Genomic DNA, 16,508 nt, shown 5'->3' on the forward strand with positions numbered 1-16,508 from the left:
GGACTGTAGCCCAACAGGCTCCTCTGTCCATGGAATTCTCCAGGCAAGAATACTGGAGTGGGTTGCCATTCCCTTCGCCAGGGGATCTTCCTGACCCAGGGATCGAACCTGGGTCTCCTAAATTGCAGGCAGATTCTTTACTGTCTGAGCCACTAGGGAAGGGATGCCCACAAACCCCCGGCGCACAGGCCTTGTTTTCCCAGGCTCGGCAATCCTTGCCACAATCTCAGGCAGCCTGGGATGCCACAGAAGATTTGTGGGGTTCCTGGTCACAGCAGGTTCTCAATTTCCCTGGGAACAAAAGCACTTGCATAAGAGGAAAAGGAATACTTAGAGGATTAACTTAGCCTGCTCAGCCCTGGATGTAGGCTTCTCATGTGAGGGGGTGTATGCCAAAGGCCAAAGCCCTTTTCCTGGGGTCCTCAGACCCTCTGCTGCCTGTGGGCACTGGCCCCTGCAGAGCCACCCTCCTGACTTCAGTCACCAGCAGGAACCCCCGTCCAGGTACAACAGTCAATCACTTTATAGTTTACAAGGATCCTATCCAGAGCCAAGTCCTCACAGAGTGGAATGAAGTGTGGACTTCGAGCAAAAGCACTGGTGTCCTTCGATAGCAGGTCAGGAGTGTGCCTGGAGGCCTCACCTCAACCTAATGAATCAGATCCTCAAGGGATGGAGGCAGACATTGACACTTGAAAAGCACTGATATAGAACATTCCATACAGAGCCAGCCCCTCACCCTGTCAGTTCTCCCAGGATGGCTAAGGCCCATTCAGGTAATCTATACTGGCAACCCCAGAACTCACTAGAGTGCTTATACTATCTCAGTTAATCCTCACAAACCCACACAAAGTAGGTACCATGATTATTACCATAACAGAGATGGGAACGTGAGGCACACTGGGCGGATAGGTAACTTGCCCAAGGTTCGTAAAGGTAGTAGTAGCAAAGCCAGGATTTGGGCACTGCTCCATTGTGCACCAATGTTTCCATGTCTGGGTGGGAGTCAGTATGGTGGGAAAGGCAATTTTTAAAAAAGTGAAAAATCCAAGAATCAGTGGATGTTCTCATGAGAATCTAGCAAATACCAGATTTTACTGGTCGATGACTTTAGACCTTGCATCTCTGTGCATAAAGGGCTAGAAGCAGCTCAGACAAAAGCCACACATGCCGCATGATCCTACTAGAGGCAGAGCAGAAGGACAGCAGCAGAAACCTAGACTGAGATGGTGACTGAGCTTGTTGGCAGCCAAAGTAAAAGGTGGGAGGTAGGGAGGCTGCGAGGATTCCAGAGCTCGGCCAGAGTCACAGGGCTGGAGACAAGGTGACCACTGGAGGGAAACAAGGGAGGCAGGTTCACTGGGGCTTGATAATTGAATGGGGGAATGGGGAATAATGAGAAATGAGGAAGAAGTCAAGGATGCACCCAAACCCCTCCTTCCTGTTAGGGTGACTGCAGGGCAGAGAGCACACAGGCAAGGACTGGACAGTGCCTCACACAGCAGGTGCCTGGTGAGTGTCTGCCACCTGTCCTCTGCTCTTCATTCATGCCAACGCCTGCTCATACCAGGGCCACTCCCACCTTCACCCCTCCTCACTCAACCTAGAGGCTCAGGACCCTCCTGGCTTCACTCTTCCACCAGTCCCTTGGGGGTTCCTGGTTTATGACACCAGCCTCCAGAGTCACTGCCTGAGCTCCTTCCTTCAGTTGTCAGCTCAGGGGCCAGGGAGTGACCATAGGGAAATAATCAGGGCTAACTTCATGAATCAGCAGGCCTGCTGCCCAGGGCTCTGGGCAGGGCTGGCAGTGGAAATGCTGCAGGGCAAGGGGTGACACCCAGGGAATCCCCCCCATCTCTTAAACTCTCCACCAATACAGGGTTCTGCCAAAGGAAACTGCCCCCACCCCACCCCTCCACCCTGCCCCTCAGTTCTTTAAGGTCTGAGACCGATTTCTCATATGGGGGCTGAGGCTGACTGGAGAGAAGGGAAGAGGGGGCACAGTCATGGTGCCTTCTGCTGTATTTTCACTTCTCTTCATCTGCTCATTCGTTTCTTTATTCTCTCCTCACTCATTCGGGCTTCCCAGGTGGTGCTACTGGTAAAGAACCTGCCTGCCAATGCAGGAGACGTGAGAGAGGTGGATTTGATCCCTGGGTGGGTAAGATCTCCCGGAGGAGGGCATGGCAACCCACTCCAGTATCCATGGACAGAGGAGCTTGACGGGCTACAGTCCATAGGGTTGCAAAGAGTCGGACACGACTGAAACGATTTAGCATGCACGCTCCCTCATTCAACTAATATTTATAGACTGGTCCAAGGACTGGGTTTCCACGATAGTGCAGGTGTCCGCAGTGGTCAGAGAGAGAGATCAGGGAGTTTTAGTCCTGCAAACCAGATTGCCAGAGGAAAGTGACTTTTTTGTCCAAAGTCACACAGCTGAAGCGGGGGCCAGCCATCAGCTCTCCACTTGCAGCCCACGCTGAGTTCAGATTCGGCTGCTTTAAAGGTGTCGTTCTTACTAGCACCACAGGAATCTCTTCTACGATCTAAGGTGCTTGGAGTCTCTCAGACATGATAATGTTTGCCTTTGGGTTCTCCTCAGCCCCATTTCTTGTTCTTTCCCTTCTTTGTGTCTCCTCCAAGAGCCCAGTGATCCCACAAATCCCTCATCCTGTGGGGAACGATGACAACTCAGGATCTGAACAGTTTCCTCTCCTGGGACACCCTCCCTTGAACCACGATCTACTCTAAACACCTCCCTTACCCTGATGAGAAGGAACCCCTGGGTTCACTGTCATTCCTCCTAGGCAGCATGTGGTCATGGACCAAGGACCTTCCCTCAGCCCAGAGGAGCAGTTCCAATGGCTGTGGCTTGGTTGTGCAGGCCCTTTCCTGGGGGCTTCTCAAATAATTCTGCTGAAGTGACCTCTAGTGTATCTTTCCTGGTAGTTTATAAACTTGAAACTGTCAGACTGCCAGAGCCAGGGTCAGAATCCTTGAATACTGGAGGTGGAATCAGGAAATGTTATAGCTGGAGGAAAGAAGTTGGAATTGGGATTACAGGCTTTTTTAGAATGCTTGAGTTGAGATTACAGACTCTTAGAGCTAGGGCTGTAGAATCATAAATAATGATAGCTGGAATTACAGATCAAAGGAAATGAGAGACAGAAATGATGCCAGCATTACTCCATTCCACCCCTCAGATAGCCAAAAAGAGAGAGCCGACCCTGGTCACCCAGCCCGTGGAGTCTGGGCCAGGCCTTCCGCTGCCCCACAGAGCTCTGTTCTCCAGATCTCCCAGAGTGGCAGCCAGGGTCTCTGGGGCCGAGGCACTCCCTGCCTGGGGACAGTGGGGACAGTGGTCTGCTGCTCCCCTATCCTGAGCCTCACTGCCAGCCCATCACAGCACCCCGCCACCACCCTGGATATATTTAGGTGCCCTCCCTAAATAAGTTTCCACCGCTCTGGCCACTGCCTTTTATAAGTCCCCTCCTCCTCTGAGGCCTCCAGGCATCTTCTCTAAACTGACCTAATGAAATCCCCAGGAACAAGGGCTCTTGCCCGGCCAAGGCAAACATTTCTCCACCGCGGCCTGAGGAGTCTCCTAGTCCACTCAGTCTGGAGCTCAGACCCACCTGCTCGAACTCTGACACTGCAGCCTCCCTCTAGCTCCCAGGGCCTGCTCTGGCCTGAGGACCACACATCCTTGATCCTGCTCTTCTTAACTTTCGTCATTCCAGGCAGAGCGCACTCCTGCCCCTGCTGTTGACAGTCCCCAAACACACACACACACACACACACACACACACTCGAGAGCATAGGCCAGGCCAGCATTCTTCTGTTTCCTCTCTGGTGTTTGTTGGGAGAGAGGCCTCTGTCCCAGCCCCACTCTGCCCTGGCATCTCTCCTCTCAGCCTGTCTCCCACACTTCATCCCAGGCCTTGCCAGAGACTCAACATCTTCCCCTTTCAGACTGAATCTTCCCAGGAGCCAGAGAGTCACTGAGAGTTCAATAGTGATAGAGGCTGGAGACAGGAATGGATCCCTCAGGCAGTCTTAAATGGGAGACCCTTAGACTCCCATCTGCCCAGCTCCAGGACAATCATTGGCTCTGTGGAATCAGAGACTTCTTAGGGTAGGAACAGAACTACTAAGGAACAGAACATCACTATCATTATAGTTTTATAACCTGTTAAGGGTTTTTATGTGCCAATCACTTTACATTCCGGAACTCATTCAGTCCTCACAATAACCCTACAAGGCAAACACAATTAAAGTCTCCATTTTACAAAGGAAGAAACTGAGGCACAGAAAAGTTTTGCCCTAAGTCCTACATGTAGAGAGTGCCAGAGGTGGGATTTAAACCAGGCCTTGACAACACAGCTGCCTTGACAGTCCAGGTGGTGACGTGCTATAGGAACTCCCTTCCCCATGGTCCCCTGGGGTCCTGTAGCCTCTTTCTGCCCAGCCAGTGCAGAAAAGATGAGAACATTATTGATGGTCAAGAGTTCCTCCTGAGAAGCCCAGTTTCCCTGCCTCTGCACTAGAGATGACCAAGACAGACTCCAACATAGTTTCCCCATGCAAGACACACCCCAACTCCACTGTGACCCCTTCCTTCACACAGTACACGTGGCCACACACAGCTCCAGCTTCCCACCACACAACTCTGCCTCACACATGCACACACACCACGTACCAGTCACACTGCCGCACTCCCCCAGGAGGTCTAAGCCCTGCCATCTCAGTTTGGAGGACAGGTAGGGGATTCCTCCTACTTTTCAGGTGCCAGAGGGCTCCCAGCAGGATAAACCCAGCTTATCACCAAGCCCTGTGTCAACTCACTGGATAGGAACTTACCAGACGATATTTTTGTGCACTCTACAAAAACATTACATAGAGGGCTGCAAAATCCACATGAGTTTTGAAGATTAAACAATGAGACTTCAAAGAAGCTTCTCATGTGTGTGTGTGTGTATGTGTGTGCATGTGTTTGCTCACCCATGCACACCTGTGGGAGAGTGAGCATGGGACTAGCTGTACTTCCTCCAACCAGATCCAGGGTGAGCTTTCACTCTCCCAAGCCCTTCGGGGTGCTGGGTAAAAAAGCCTAGGGTCATGGGAAATGATCTGTCAGGAATAAGAGCTGCATGAATGCTTCTCATCTTCCATAATTTGGCTCAGCATGCTTCACAGAGCCATGGATGTGCCACACATAGTGAGCACACATTTCACGACAGGCACAACAAGCATGCATGCACCAGCACGTGATGGTTCCCACCACACAGTGGGCACACACCCTGGGCGCACACGTGGAACCCCCAGGTTACCCTGGCACAGTCACAGGTAAGTACCACACAAACTTCTTGCATGCAGAAAGTGAAAGAGTTAGTCGCTTCAGTCTGGTGGAACTCTTTTTGACCCCATGGACTGTGGCCCACCAGGCTCCTCTGTCCAGGGAATTCTCCAGGCAAGAATACTGGAGTGGGTTGCTGTTCCCTTTTCCAGAGGATCTTCCCGACCCAGGGATCAAACCCGGGTCTCCTGCATTGCAGGCAGATTCTTTACCGTCTGAGACACCAGGGAAGCCACAATTCACTGGTCACACACACAGCAAGCATGCACCATCGCTAACTGCATACACCCAGTACACACACGTTGCCCACATTAATTTCTTAAACACTGCTCACAATATCCCCCGCCCCCCCCCCCCAACACACACACTCTCCACCCCACACCCTAAGTCACTTCCGGGAACCCTACCTGGGGCGCCAACGCGTGGGCAGACCTGCCCTGTACCCATGCGCCCCGGCACCGCCTGCCCCTCGGTACCCTGCCCCGCACGGTCCTCACCTGGACCGCGCAGCACCAGTGCCGCGGGACCGGGGACGTCGCTCTCTTCGCTATCGGCTAGGAGGCAACCTTCTGAATCCAAGTAGTGTGGGCAGCGGCAGCAGCTCAGACCACGGGGGCCTCCCGGCTCTTCGCGCCGCAAGAGCAAGGGGGCGGGGAAGGGGTGTGGCCCTGCAGCCCTGCGCCGGCGCTGGAGTCAGTCCAGCGGGGCTGGGCAGGGCTGCCGGCTGCTGGGGGCTCCGAGGGAGGTATAGATTTGGAAGAGGCCACAGGTGTCAGGGTCTGCTGCTCTGAACTGGGACCCAGGACCCCTGGACTCCATACCAGATTCCCTCACCTCTTCTACCTTCCCTTGGCCTCAGTTTCCCTCTTTGTGTTGGGGCCAGGGACTTAAGTGGTTATTCCGACTTTCCAGCTCTGACATTCTAGAGTCCTGGGATAGTGAAAGGGAAGGAGGGATAAACATAAATGCTATTTCTTGAGCATCTACTATGTGCCAGGCATCCTACTAAGTGTTTTAATACATTACCTCGTTTAATCTTCACAGCGATTCCAGAAGTATTATCCTTATTTTACAGATGGTGAAACTCAAGCACAGAGAAGTGAAGTGACTTGCCCAAAGTCACACAGCTAGTAAGTGGCAGATCTGAGATTTGAACTCAGTCCAACTCCAAAGCCCAAGTACCCCAAGTGGATTGGTGGCACATTCTGTACCATACGCTGTTCCCAGATCCTCATGATAATCTCAGGAGCTTGCCCTTACAAATCCATTTGACAGATTAAGAAACTGAGGTTCAGGGAGATTATTTTACTCCAGGTCACCCAGCTAGTGAGACATCCTACTAAAGATGGGGGTGGGAGTGATACTGGGCTAGTATAATGAAAGTGCCTGGCACATCATTGGTGCTCATCAGTGTCAGTATTCCTCCTGTCACTCCTCCTCCCTCTCCTTTATCTCCTAAGCTCTCTCGCTTTTTTTAACATTTAAAATTTTTTATTTATTTAATTTATTTATTTTTGGCTGTGCTGGGTCTTTGTCGCTGTGGGGGCTTTTCTCTAGTTTTGGTGCTTGGGTGTCTTCTCATTGCAGTGGCTTCTCTTGTTGTGGAGCACAGGCTCTAGGGCAGGCAGGCTTCGGTAGTTGTGACAAGTATTCTGAGTAGTTGCAGTTCCCAGATTCTAAAGCACAGGATCAATCATTGTGGTGCACTGGCTTAGTTGCTTCTTGGCATATGGGATGATCCCAGATAAGTGATCAAACTCGAGTCTCCTGCATTGGCAGGTGGACTCTCCACCACTGTGCCACCAGGGGTCCCTCCTCAGCTCTCTTATGCACAGTGGCCTCGAATTCTCTCATCTTGGAAACCTCCCCTGACCTGTAGCCCTCAGACTAGCCAGCCCCTCCTCTTGGCTACCATTGCAGCTTTTAGTCACCAGTTATTGAGTTCCTATGTGACAGGTTCTGTGCTAGGACTGTGGATCTAAATCAGTAGGAGACTCCAGAGAGTGCTGGCCTCATGGAGTTTATAATCTAGTGGGGGCCCTAGTTGTTAAACAGTCACATAAATTAACATGTAATTACATACTGTGGTAAGTGCTTAGAAGGAAAAGTGAAGCTTAGAGGAGATAGTATAATGGGAGTGGGAGGGGGAAGGCATCTAGTTTAAATTGTAAGATTTAGGGGAATTCCCTGGTGGTCCAGTGGTTAGGATTCTGCACTTCCACTGCAGGGGGCATGCGTTCAATCCCTGGTCAGGGAACTAAGATCTCACATGCCCCTAGGCTCACTCAGCCAATAAATAAATTGTAAGTTTTGGAAAGATTTCCCAGAGGCCAGAGTGAGGAGTTGGCCTTGGCCTCAGTCAGGTGATGGCTGGGGGAAGAGCATCTCAGCCAGGGAAAATTTGAAGAGGGTGAGACAGGAAAGGGTTTGGCGCATTCCCGGACATGAAACTCAGCCAGAGTGGATAGTGCCCCATGAGCCAGGAGGCTTGGTGGGAGATGGGGCTGAAGGAGCAACAGCAGCAGCCAGCCCAGAGCCCAAAATCAGGACTTTGGCCTTTGAAGAACCGTGGGAGTCATTAAAACATTTAGAGCAGTAGAGTGACATAATCAGATATCCCTTTTTTTAATTGGGGTATAGTTGATGTATAACATTTTATGAGTGTTGGGTATACAGCATAATGATTCAGTATTTGTATATCCAATATCATTTTAATCAGTGTCTCCAGCTGCTAGATGGAGATTAAGGAATGGGTGGGAGGGGCAAGGTGGCAGCAGGTCTCCACGTAGGAGTCTGTTTTAGCATCTGAGAAAAGATGATGGCAGCTGGCCCAGGAAGGATGTGGGGGATGGAGTTCGAAAGCCAGAGCAGGGATATTTGGTCTCATGAACTGTGGTCATACTGTAGTCCCCCTGACCCAAGGGGACTTGAGGTGCGGCCATAGCAGTGGGGCTGGGTAGTGGTGGTGGTGGTTGCTGCCAGTCCTTTGTGGGGAGAAAGTGTTTACCTGTGACTCAAGGTCTTGGGCCCCTAGAAACCCTCACTTAGGGAAGTTCTCCTCTCCCTTCATGGTAGTCCTTCCAAATCTTCCCTCTTCACAAGCTCTAACTCACTGACATCCCAGCCTCATCTGCTACCTGACTCGCCAAGAAATTCACTCAACAAATGCTCACTGGTCTTCCCAGGTGGCGCTTGCCAGTGCAGAAGACAGTAAGAGACATGGTTTCAGTCCCTGGGTTGGGAAGATTCCCTAGAGGAGGGCATGGCAACCCACTCCAATATTCTTGGCTGGAGAATCCCATGGACAGAGGAGCCTGGTGGGCTATAGTCCACGGGGTCGCAAAGAGTCGGACACAACTGAAGCAACTTAGCAAGCATGCAATAGTTTACTAGTTCTGACCTGTGTTAGACAGACATTAGGACTGAGGCCAGGCTCAGTGGGAGGCACTCACTTAAGTTCCTGTGCCCCCCACCCCGGCCTTTCTGCTTAGCATCCCCTTCACCAAGAGGTGGCTCTCCTTCTATCTGAGATGAAGGCCCCAGTAGTGCCCAGAGCTGCTCTCTGCTTCTGCAGCCAGGTCCTCATGCCCTTGGGAATCCTGGTCTCCCTCCCTGCTGGCCTGTGAACATGCTTCAGTGTCTTCTCAAGCCTTGGAGGCACCCACTCCAGCCACTGCCTTCTCTTTTCTTCACTGCAGGTGGTCTGAGAAAAGTTACCTCCTCTGCAGTCCTCAGCCCATTTGTCTATCTCTGCCTGCAGAACCTCCCCCTAATGGCCCTTCTAAGGACCCAGTGACCTCCGTGCCCCTGAAGGAGTGCATAGGAAGTCACTTCTAAATACTGTCAGAAACTCCCTGTATGGTTCCCACAGCACCCTTCTCCTGCTTCCTAGACTCCTCCCAGGGCTCTAACCCGATCCTCATCTTCTCTGCTCACTGAGCACATTCTCCCTGGGGCAGGGCAGTGGCTCTCCTCAAATTACCCCTGTGTGCTGGGCACTCACACTTCCCACCTCCAGCCCAGCCATCCTCCTGCACCTCAGACCTACTGCTCCCTGGACTTGTCCCCTCTGATGACTGAAGTGTCCTCTTCTCTACAATAATCTCCCCCATGCCCTCATCTTCATGACAACACTTCAGCCCAACACCTGCAACACCTGGACAAGACAGCCTATCCTTTCAGTTCCATTGCAGCTGGTATTCAACAAACATTTATTGAATTCCTACTATGTGCCAGGATTAAGGAGGCTTTCTTAAACAAATGCAACAACAAAAAAGAAAAAATCATAAAGGAAAAAAAATCAATAAACTCAAGTGTAGTAAAAATTTAGAAGTTCTATTAATCCAAATTACTAAAATAAAAAAAAAGACCACAGACTGAGAGAAGGTATTGCAAAATGTAATGAAGGACTATTGTTCAGCACATATAAATATCTCCTATATACCTATAAGAAGAAACCAAACAACAGAGTAGGAAAATGAGCAAAAAACATGAGCAGGCATTTCACAAAAGAGAAAGCAGGCATGGTCAACACATATATGAAAATACACTCAACCTCACAATCAACCAGGGAAAATTCCATTAAAACCACAATGAAATACCATTTCACACACATCAGACTAGAAAAAAATTAAAGAGTTTGATAATACCAACTTTGTTGAGAATGTGGAGAGACAGGAACTCTTATGTACCGTTGCTGGGCCTAGAAATTGAACACACAAGCTGAAGAACAATTTGTCAATATCTAATAGCTGAAGATGTACATTGTCTAAGATTGAATCATTGCACTCCAACATAGATAACCTGGAGAAACTCTGGCAGGTGTAGAAAAATGTACATCACAACATTGTATCTAAAGCAAAAAATTCAGAACAATCTAATTATCTATCAATAAGAGAATGGAAAATACATTTTTATTGAGGTGTCCCTTGCTATCTGAGCTCACTCTCCTGATAATTGCTACAGTGACTTTTAAAACTTTTAACTAAAAAAAAAAACAAAAAAAAACACTTTTAACTAGTAGAAAACCCAGCTTAAACCTGCAGGTGTTCCCCAGCATGAGCCTAGGTGAGATGACGTGAAGTGAGCTGTGCTGGTAACTCAGCTGTTCAGATAGGATAGGCTTGCACGTCATGCTCAAGTTCCTTAAACTTACTTGGTATGTAATTGTGATAATCTTCTCCTCATTGTTAAGCAAAACTGTCTTCTAAGAAAGTGGGAAAGCCTGAATCTGAGAGGCTGAAGAAAGCCCACTCATTAGAAGAAAACGTGGAAGTAATAAATCTCATTGAGAGGGCTGAACATGTGCAAGTTGTAAGCTTGGCCAGGCATGTGTGCGTGCTTGCTAAGTTGCTTCAGTCGTGTCTGACTCTTTGCAACTCTATAGGCTGTAGCCTGCCAGGCTCCTCTGTCCATGGGATTCTTCAGGCAAGAATACTGGAGTGGCTTGCCATTTCCTTCTCCAAGGGATCTTCCCAACCCAGGGACTGAGCTCAGGTCTCTTATATCTCCTGCATTGGCAGGCAGGTTCTTTACCACTAGCACCACCTGGGAAGCCCCTTGGGCAGGCATACATCCCCCTCTATCACACATAGGAACTGTCCTATGTGTGAGAAGACAAACACAAAAAGCTCATTCAGTGTCAGGTAATGAATCAACCAGTGTTTTAAATGCTTTAGGACTTTATGCAATGATGGGAATATCCTATATCTGCTGTCCAATATGATATGATGGCCTTCAGCTTTATGCGGCTACTGAGAACTTGAAGTGTGTCTAGTACAATCGAGGACCTGAAATTTTTAACTTCATTTACATTTAAACAGTCTCATGTGGCTAGTAGATACCATATTGGACAATACAGCTTTATACTGTGCAGAAATCTCTGGTGATCATTCATTGTTTTAAAGAATTTCAATGATATTGGGATAAAATTAGTTGAAGTTTATGGATGAGCTGGCAACATATTATTATTTTTCCCAACTAAAATTCTGTAATAGGAGCTTCCATGATGGCTCAGTGGTAAAGAATGCGCCTGTAATGCAGGAGATGCGAGTCTGATCCCTGGGTCTGCAAGGTTCCTCTGGAGAAGAAAATGACAACCCACTTCAGTATTCTTGCCTGGAAAATCCCCTGGACAGAGAAGCCTGGTGGGCTACAGTCCATGGGGTCGCAAAGAGTCGGACACAACTGAGCACATGCATGCATATGCATGCATGCATGCTGCTGCTGCTAAGTCGCTTCAGTTGTGTCCAACTCTATGTGACCCCATAGACGACAGCCCACCAGGCTTCTCCATCCATGGGATTTTCCAGGCAAGAATACTGGAGTGGGTTGCCATTTCCTTCTCCAATGCATGAAAGTGAAAAGTGAATGTGAAGTCGCTCAGTCGTGTCCGACTCTCAGCGAACCCATGGATTGCAGCCTACCAGGCCCCTCTATCCATGGGATTTTTCAGGCAAGAGTACTGGACTGGGGTGCCATTGCCTTCTCCAATGCATGCATGAGCTTTCACTATCTACAGATTTACTGTTAGGAATGGACTGTGTTCTGATAAAAAGGGAATACCTGTATAAACATGTAATGGAATACTATATAACAGAGAAAACGAATGAACTAGGGCAAGATATCAGGAAAGCTAAACCTCACAAGTATAATCAGACTGAAAAAAGAAGTATATGGAAAGATACACACAGTATGATACTATGAGCATAAAGCTTTAAAACATGCAAAATAATACTATATTCATGTATAAAGATATGAATGGGAATGATCAACTGGGTAGAGGTCAGCTTTGATGGGAAGAAGGAGATGAGATTATCAGGGCACACTAATTAGACTCTGCTTCTCTCCTGACTCCCCACCACCTGCTGCATGCTCTGTAAAGACAGACGGTGAACAGGGCCAGCACAGAGTGGAAGTACATCCTCTTAGAAGGCTTCTCTGTCCCTCATTCCATCAGACGGAGCCTAGGGCCTCCTCTGGCTCCCAAGGCCCCAGTGTTGGCCTCTGATACACCCGATCACTCCAGCCTGATGTCTCTCTCCACATCACTCCCTCATCAGCAGAGATCTTCCAGGACAGGCACTGTGTCTGTCATTCACCAGCCCTGTTTTCTCTATACTTGGCACAGTGCTCTATAAATAACTAAATGAAGGAACAAATATAGGTCTCTTTGGGGATTTAGAGTCATCATTATCATTCATTTCTTCTCTGACCCTTTCTTTCTTTTTTTTTTTTTTTCCTCTGACCCTTTCTGTGTGCCCAGCATGGTCAGGGCACCGGGGATACAAACATGAATTGTCTGTGGCTAGTGCCCTCAAGAAGTGTTTGGTGTGGAGAGGGGCAAGCCAGGTTGTGGGGGGCACTGGGATGCAGAGACATGGACTGAGGCATAGGGGCCCAGAGAGAGCCCTGACCCAGCCCGGAGACAAGGGGCACAGGGAAGACAGGGTACAAGTCCTGAGCTGGTGTTTAAGAATAACTAGAGTCATCTGCGTGAAATCAGGGGCGGGGGCAGCATGCAAAGACCTGGAGGTGAGAGAGAACATGGCCAGTTCTGAGACCCTTGTGTGGCTCAGTCCGGTTGGAGGGTCCAGTGGAAGGGAAGAATGGGTCAGACAAGGCTGAAGATGGGGGAGGGATCAGGTCTTGCAGGGCCATGAATGTCACTCAAAAGCTTGGTTTACCCTCAGGGCCATAAGAGCCATGGAAGGTATAAGTAGGGGAGAGGCATAATCAGTCATGTCTTAGAAAGTTCAATTGACCCAGCTGCTGTCAGGAAGGACAGGAGAGGAGGCAGGGGACCAGTGAAGGCCAGTGGTCCTTGCAGGTGACCGAGGTGGTGGGGGTGCAAGAGGGGTGTTAAGTGAGGGGCTGATTAGAAAGGGGGTTGCGAGGACTTTTTAGCAGGTAGAATCAGCAGGATTTAGGCAGATTGGATGTGACTGTGAGGAAGACAGAGGGAGTATCTTGGTTTGGGTTCCCCTAGAGGCCAATCTTGAGGCAACGATTCAAGTGCAAGTAGTTAATTTCTGAGATGATCGTGAAAGCATCAGTGTAACGGCCTGGAAAAGGAAAGAAGCCAATTCAGGGTGGTTGTATAGTCAGGCCACTCAAGGTGGCTGTTCACCTTGTTCTCTGTATATCTCCTGCCTTACCAGTGCTTGCTTCACCTACACCTTACTCACATGAGTAAACTTTCTACATACTTACCCCAGGCCCCAGCTAGTGATTGTTCTTCTCAAAGAGGTACTGAGGGGCATACCCCTCTGCTGGTTTCCTTGATAACCAATGAGACAACCCGATGTCAGTTTCCCCCACAATTGGCAATCTCTCCGTCTACCCCCTGGGAGGGAAAACTGCCACCACTGTTGCTCTAAGACATTGTTTCAGATGTGTGTGCTCCCCCATTCATTAAACCACTGATATCTCTGTTGCTGACTCTGGACTCTTTTTTGGTCTTGAAGCTGGGTGAGCATAGGCCTTTGTAGGCCTGTGAGGTGCAGCCCAACACTGATCAATGAGCAGATTATCACTGGGGGGTGATCCCATTGGGAACCTCCAGGAGGTGGCAAGAACCTGCCTCAGAGATGTCCCACAGGAGGGGCAAGGAATCCAGAGCATTTATCAATCAACTCTGCCTGTCATTGGTTAAAGGCTGGTCTCCAAATGTTCTGACACTTCTGGTCAAGTGTGCTCCAAATGGCCAGAGAAACCCTCAACGCAGAGTCTCAGGCACTCTCGGCAAGAAGATGCAGGGGTGTAGGGAGTAGTGAATGCTGGGGGTCATGAGCGGGGACCTGTTCCAGCATCTGCTACAGGGAAAGGGAGCCCCATTTGCTCCCAGTAGGTTGAGCCCTGACTCTCCAAGGTGGGTAGAGAAGGGGAGTCTGTGTTGAAATTGGACAGTGGGGGTTGGCTTGATGGCCCTGACTTCTCCCCAGCATCCTATCCCCAGTCCTCAGCCCTCAGCATTTCTTGTCTGGTCCATTCACTGCCCCCAGATGGTATGAAGACCCTCACCTGATTTTGGTGGAGACAGTGCTCCAGCCACTGGAAGTGTCTATCTGATCGGCTTAGACAAGTGGTTTGATCGGCGCACACAAATCAAGTCAGAGAAACTTGGTGACTCTTTAATAAAATAACATCCCATCACCCCCAGGGTTGGCAGGGAACTGGAGACACAGATCTGGGAAACATACCAATTTAATGTTTTGTTCTCTAGGCCATAGAGCAGGTGAGTTTGCTTAATGGGAGAGAGGAGATCGAGAGGAAGGTTGGGCTGGAGCCATCAGTTAAAGGAGGGAAGAGATGCCCGCGGGTAAGACTGAGGAGGAGCAGCCAGAGCAGTGAGGTGTGGAGCGGAGTAGTGTGGTGTCACCAAGGCCAAGAGCAGACAGACAGACTTGGGAGAAGCAAGGAGACGGCTGCGGGCTCAGAGCAGGGCCCAGGAGCCAGGCCTCATCCCCCCGGCTCCAGCAGAGGTCAGAGAGCCCTTCGTTAAACCGGGTCTGGCAGCACACTTGCCTCCTTCTCTTCTCCTCCCTGTTCCTCCTCCCTCTCCTGGCCTCTGTCCGTGGCCTCCAGCTGGCAGGCATCCAGTGAGACCCAGAGTTTACGAGCTATGTCTGGCATTTCCAACGACTTCGAGACTACCCTGCTCCTGTCAGCCCCCAGTGTTGATGTGCCTGCAGCCTCCTCCCAAGGCCAGTGCTGCTCTTTCAGCTCTAATCATGGTCCCAAGACCCCCCAACCCCTTTCCTGAGGTCCAAGAGCCCCATGTTGCTCCTTTTTGTTCTGTCCATCCAGTGTCCATGGGCAACTGATGTCCTGAAAAGGGCCACCACTTCCAGAAGTTTCCCCTTTCACATTCCCACCACATTCCAACTGCCCAACCTGATACTAATCCACAATTTCATGACCCAGGAATTTTAGCCCCGGCAGTACATCCTCAGGGTTTTGAATTCCCCACCGCCCCTGCCAATCAATGTACATTGATTGCTCTTTTCTATTTCTTAGTTTCCTCAATTACAAAATTTCCTCAACAATCCCCTCTCTGCCTCCCTACCATGGTCACGGTTTGTAAATTCTGTTTATGCATGCTGTTTGCCCTCTCGGAATGCCGTTCCTTTCCTTATCCTTTTCATGAGTCCTGCTCACCCTTCCAAGCGCTACTAATAAAACATGCTATAGTTTTATTTATTTGTGCTATACAGTAGCTTCTCACTAGCTATCTATTTTAACACATGGTAGTGTGTATCTGTCAAGGCTACGTCCCCAATTCGTCCCACCTTCCCCTTCCCCACACACATCGTGTCCACATCTGTTTTCTATGTCTGCATCCCTATTCCTGTCCTGCAAATAGGTTCATCTGTACCATTTTTCTAGATTCCACATATCTGTGTTAATACAAATGCTACCTTTTTTTTTTCACTTGTGCTATGAGCCAGCACCATACGAAGGGATTTACGAACATTTTCATACTTCATTTGTACATGGAGTCTGAATACTCTGATTATTCCCATTTTACAGGCGAGGAAACTGAGGTTCAGAAAGACTGTATGACTTGCTTTAGGTTATACATCTAGGAAATGTTGGTCAGAACTAGAACTTAGGACATATGAGGTAAGACTGAGGCCGTTCACTTTTCAGTCTGGCTCTCTCCTACCATGCCCACCAGAGCTGCTCCTGATTGAGAAGTTAGCTGGAATTAAAAGGAGCACAGTGCCTGTGGTAAAGCTGACAGTTCACAACGGTCTGCTGCTCAGACTACATATGGAAGCTCATTGACCTCACAACACTGCCAGCTGTCGGGGGATCAAAGGGTAACAAAATCAAAATGGGGAGCAAGAAGCCAAATTACATGAGAGTGGAAACTTCAGATCAGGGGTCAGATCTTTCACTGGGTACCCACAGGTCCCCATTCTTTTCAAATCAGGCTTGTTGAATATGTACCATTCCCAGTATTCTTGCCTGGGAAATTTCATGGACAGAGGAGCCTGGCAGGCTATAGTCCATGGGGTCACAAAGAGTCGGACATGACTGAAGCAACTAAGCATGTTGAATCTGAGGTACAGCCAGATTTTATTGTTTGGTTAAATAATTTAAACTTCCTAATGAAGAAAGAATTGATGTTTTCATTCATTTCAGC

At 49.3% G+C, this 16,508-nt stretch overlaps 1 protein-coding gene across 1 annotated transcript in view; it reads right to left on the reverse strand.

Moving 5' to 3' along the window:
- The window catches only part of P2RY6 (pyrimidinergic receptor P2Y6), a 32,935-nt gene extending 27,008 nt beyond the window's left edge, over positions 1-5,927 (reverse strand). The window contains exon 1 of the mRNA XM_065944475.1: positions 5,857-5,927. The gene's annotated coding sequence lies outside the window, so the exon portion shown is untranslated. The remainder of the gene's footprint in view (positions 1-5,856) is intronic.
- Positions 5,928-16,508: the final 10,581 nt, after the last annotated feature.

This window comes from Muntiacus reevesi, chromosome 9 (assembly GCF_963930625.1).
Source record: "Muntiacus reevesi chromosome 9, mMunRee1.1, whole genome shotgun sequence".
In the NCBI taxonomy this organism is placed as follows: domain Eukaryota; kingdom Metazoa; phylum Chordata; class Mammalia; order Artiodactyla; family Cervidae; genus Muntiacus; species Muntiacus reevesi.